Source organism: Aotus nancymaae, unplaced genomic scaffold (genome assembly GCF_030222135.1).
Source record: "Aotus nancymaae isolate 86718 unplaced genomic scaffold, 86718_ANA_hifiasm-v0.15.2.pri h1tg000057l, whole genome shotgun sequence".
NCBI lineage: Eukaryota > Metazoa > Chordata > Mammalia > Primates > Aotidae > Aotus > Aotus nancymaae.
This window is the reverse complement of record NW_026988471.1, coordinates 10,533,232-10,538,548: the sequence shown is the minus strand read 5'-3', so window position 1 is coordinate 10,538,548 and position 5,317 is coordinate 10,533,232. Positions and strand designations below refer to the sequence as shown.

At 42.8% G+C, this 5,317-nt stretch overlaps 1 pseudogene; it reads left to right on the top strand.

Annotated features, from left to right (window-relative positions):
* Positions 1-4,671: 4,671 nt before the first annotated feature.
* Positions 4,672-5,111, top strand: LOC105707752 (small ribosomal subunit protein eS17-like; annotated as a pseudogene).
* Positions 5,112-5,317: the final 206 nt, after the last annotated feature.

Sequence of the window (5,317 nt, the reverse complement as noted above, 5' to 3'; positions counted from 1 at the left end):
TTATTTCTGGTGACCTAAAAATGCTATGTTATAAACAGAACAGTTGAAAATCCCAAGGAGCAGCCTGATTTTACAGCCTAGGAAACTAAAGCCCAGAGTAGGTTGGTAACTTGTTGAAGACACACAGGCCATCGGGGCTGGTTGAGGATGAGTGGGAGGCCCAGTCCATGGCACTGCCCTGTGCTTTCTCTTAATTGTGGGGCTAGGCGGCCGGGGTGTGGTTGGCAGTGCTCCTAAGCAGCGCCAGCCCTGACTCACCCTCCTATGCTATTTCTGGCTTTGAAAGAGTGAAGAGAGACAGGGAAGGAGGGTCGGAGTGGGGAAGTGGCATGGAGGCTATATCGGTTTCCCAGGGCTGCCGTATCGAAGTACTACCAACTGGAGGGCTTAAACTGCAGAAATGTATTTCCCTACTGTACTGGAGGCTAGAAATCGGAAGTCAGGGTATAGGCAGGGTTGCTTGTTCCAGGCCTCTTTCCTTGGCTCATACGTGGCCATCTTCATCTTCACAGGATGTCCTTCTGTGTGTGTCTGCGTCTAAATGTCTCCCTTCTGTAAGGACACCAGGCATATTGGACGAGGGGCCACCCGACTCCAAGATGACCTCATCTCCACTTATCTGCATCAACCCTATTTCCAAATTAGGTCACATTCTGAGGTTCTGGAGATTCAGACTCCAGAGCATGAATTTGGGAGCTGGAGGAACACGATTCAATCCCTAACAGAGGCCTCTTTTTTGTGAATTAGTCCAGAGAGACAAACAGACCCACAGGCTAGTGAGCCCAGACAGTTCCCATGTGTCTTTGGCAACTTGACACATGACATTATGGATCAAGGAGAAAAGGAAGGTCTAGTCAATAAGCAACCCAAATAATCCAGCAATTTCACTCCCAGGCATATACACTCAGCTCTAGTTAGCAAATGTGACACCGAGTTTTGTGTGAGAATATTCATTGCAACATTGTTTATAGCACCCAAAAACACTACCCACAGGAGAATGAGCATGTAGGAGGCTGCTACAGGCTGAAATAAATGTGCCCCCAAAGTTCATATGTGGAAGCCCTAACCCAACACCCTCAGAATGTGACTATTTGGAGATAGGGCCTTTAACAAGGTTGTTAAATTAAAATGAGGTCATCAAGGTGGGCCCAGATTCAATTTGACTGGCTTCCTTATAAGAAGAAGCCATTAGAATAGGCATGTACAGAGGGCTGGCCACGTGAAGACAGAGGGAGAGGAACCAGCCTGCTCACACCTTGGTCCTGGACTTCAGCCTCCGGACCTATGAAAGAATTATTTTCTGTGGCTTAGGTCCCCAGCCTGTGGTACTTTGACAAGGCATCCCTAGCAAATTAACACAGTGGGATACGCAGGAAGACATGCGTAGCAAAGTAAATGCCAAGTTCATGACAGAGGTTACCTCTATAAGGAAGTGAGATGAGACCAGGGTGGGGTCTTAGAAGGCTTGGACTATATTTGCAAAATTTTAGTTTTTAACCTGAGTGGTGACTATCTGGACATTTAGGTTACTCTTGCCATTTTTTATTATAAACCGACCGTTACAGATAAGTGTGACTGCTGTCTGAGTTACCTCTCCTTTCAAGGCAGCCCGGCGTAGAGGGGCTCTAACTATACGTTACTGGGTGACTTTGGACTAGTCACTTCTCTCCTCTGGCTTCAGTTTCTCTAACAGGAAAATTTGAAGAATGAACTAATTCAATATTTCTCAAAGTGTGTATCATGGAACACTGAGAGTGTAAGATTTTTAATATATATTTTATACCAAAAAAGTTGCCTGATAAAATAATTAGATTATCAAAGCTGTAATCACATTGTTTTACTGCAGAAATCTCAGACTTTCAATGAATGTCTAACAGGAGACTATGGTATGTATGCAACAGAGTCATCCTTTCAAAGAAAAGCAATCAGTTTGTTTTTTCTGTTCATTCAAATCAAAGCTGATGTTCCTGACAGCTTTGAAAGGACGTCAGTACTTTGCTGCTTGGGCTACTTTATGTAAATGAATATATTCTAAAAGTTTAGGCTGAGCACAGTGGCTCATGCCTGTAATCCCAGCACTTGGGAAGGCCGAGGCAGGTGGGTCGCTTAAGCCCAGCCTGAGCAACATGGTGAAACCCTGTCTCCACCAAAAATGCAAAAATATCAGCCAGATGTGGTGTCATGGTGTCATGCACCTGTAATCCCAGCTACTTGGAAGGCTGAGGTGGGAGGATTGCCTGAGACCAGGAGGCAGAGGTTGCAGTGACAGAGCAAGACCCCATGTCAAAAATTAAAATAAAATAAAATTTTAATTTAAAAAAAGTTTTAATGACAAGACAAAACAAATAGCTGTTTTGTATGCGATAGACCCATGTGAGATGGGACATTCTTTTTTTTTTTTTTTTTTTAGATAAGTTCTCTATTGTCCAGACTGAAGTGCAATGGTGTGATCATAGCTTCTGGAGCCTCAGCTTCCCAGCTTACACGATCTTCTCACCTCAGCCTCCAGAGTGACTGGGGCTACAGGCACACACCACCATGCCTCACTAATTTTTTTTAAAAATTTCATAGGTGGGATCTATGTTGCCCAAACTGGTTCTGAACTCCTGGTCTCAAATCATACTCCCACCTCAGCCTCCCAAAAGCCTGGAATTACAGGCATGGGCCGCCATGCCTGGCCAACAAGATTTTCTGTACATTATGTGGACTTTTGCAAGATTTTAAGAAGCATTCCATGAAGAAAGAGAACCGTAATCAAATAAGTTTGGGAAATATCAGGTTAAGTAGTTTTTTTTTTTTCTTCTTCTAGGACTTGTTGGAACCTTTAATGTTCTAATATTACACATTTCTGAAAGAAGGGTAAGGGTGCAATATTCCCCAAATATATTTAACTATGGAACATTTTACTGTAGACGTTATATAGAACTAACGTTTTGAGAAACTCCTGGGTAATTGGTGCTTAACACAGCCCAGTGTATCTTGCAATATGTACCATGCCATTAAATATCTTTCATTTTTATTATTTTATTTTATTTTTTGTTTTTATTTTTTTGAGATAGAGTCTCGTTCTGTTGCCCAGGCTGAAATGCAGTGACTCAATCTTGGCTCACTGCAACCTCTGCCTCCCAGATTCAAGCAGTTCTCCTGCCTTAGCCTCCCAAGTAGCTGGGATTACAGACACATGCCACCATGCCTGGCCAGTTTTTGTATGTTTAGTCGAGAAGGGGTTTCGCCATGTTGGCCAGGTTTGTCTCTAACTCTCGACCTCAGGTGATCGCCCACTTTGCCCTCCCAAAGTGCTGGGATTGCAGACGTGAGCCACTGTGCCCAGCCCATTAAGTATCTTTTAAATGTACATTTTGTTGTTGTTGTTGTTGTTGTATTGTTTTTTGTTTTTGAGATGGAATATCGCTCTGTTGCCAGGCTGGAGTGCAGTGGCGTGATCTTGGCTCATTGCAACCTCCGCCTGGTCAAATGCCCTCCAAGAAGCTAGTAATTCACTGTTCTGACCAGCACTGGTGCTACGATGATCTTTTCAAATTGACACTTTGATTTGGTACCTTAGTACCTTGATTTTAAATATTTTATTTTTTGTTGGTTTTGTATACTAGACGTGGTAGTCAAGATGTCCACATCCAAATGCCCAGAACCTGTGACTGTTTTATCTTACACAGAAAAAAGTACTTTGCATATGTGGTTAAGCTGAGAATCCTGCAGTGGGAAGACTCTACTGGATGTTAGGTGGCCCCTACGTGCATCATGAGGGTTCTTTCAGAAGGAGGCAGAAACATTGCAGGAGATATGACAACAGAAGCAAGCGGTTAGAGCGACATGTGGAAAGGGCCACAGGCTAGAGAATGCAGGGGACTTCTAGAAGTTAGAAAAGGCAAGGAAACAGTTCTCCCCTTGATTTCAACCCCATGAGACTGATTTTGGACTTCTCACCTGCAGACAATAAGAAAATACATTTGCATGGTTTTAAGTTAGTTTGGGGTAATTTGTTACAGCAGCAATAGAAAACGGATACACCAGAGTATCCAAAATATGTAAATAATTCCCATAAATCAATAAGAAAAAGACAGTCAAACCATTAGAAACAGGGTCAAGAGATCAGAATGGATCATTCACAATAGGATATGGGATTGGTCATTAAGCATATGAAAAAGTGCTTAGCTTCATTACTTATATGCAAATTATTTAATAAAACCACATTCACCAGAGTGATTAAAGTTAAAAAATCTCATAATACCAATTGTTCATAAGCTGCAGCGCAACAGGAGCTTTCTTACAGTGGTGGTGAGAATATCAACAGATATAGTCACTCTGGAAAATGGTTTGGCTTTACCTACTAGAACTGACGACAGACATACCCTACATCTAGCAATTTTACTCCTAAGTGAGTATTCACCAGAAACATACGCTTACCAAGAGGCCAAGAGACATATGGAATATTCAGAGCAGCATTATTTACAAGTACCCCCAAACTGGAAACAACTTAAACTTCCATCCATGGTAGAGTAATAAAAATAATTACGGTGGATTCACACGATAGAACACTATACAGCAAGGAAAATGAAAAAACTCCAGTTAATGCAACAACATACAGATTCTCACAAGCATACTGTGCAGCAAAAGAAAGCAGACGCGCTCTTTCACCAAGGACCCGCCGACATGGGCCGCGTTCACACCAAAACCGTGAAGAAGGTGGCCCGGGTCATCACAGAAAAGTACTACCCGTGCCTGGGCAACAACTTCCACGTGAACAAGCACGTGTGCGAGGAGATCGCCATTATCCCTAGCAAGAAGCTCCACAACAAGACAGCAGGCTATGTCACGCATCTGATGAAACAGATTCAGAGACACCTGGCCAGAGGTAGCTCCATCAAGCTGCAGGAGGAGGAGAGAGAAAGGAGAGACAATTATGTTCCTGATGTCTCAGTCCTGATCAGGAGATCATTGACGTAGATCCTGACACTAAGGAAATGCTGAAGCTTTTGAATTTCGGCAGTCTGTCCAACCTGCAGGCCACTCAGCCTCTAGTTGGGATGAATTTCAAAACACCTCGGGGACCTGTTTGCATGTTTTTTCTAATGCTGTATTATTTTCAGTAAATCTGGGACAACAACAACAACCAAAAAGAAAGCAGATGCAAAAGAATACATACGTTAGATTCTAAGTATAAAAATTGTTTAGAAAACAGGCAAAACTAAGAAGTAATGAATAATAGAATCACGAGAAGTGTTTACCTCTGGGGAGGAGGAAGGAAGTAGTGATTGGCAGGAGGCATGAGGAGGCATCTCGGGTTCTGGCAATGTCT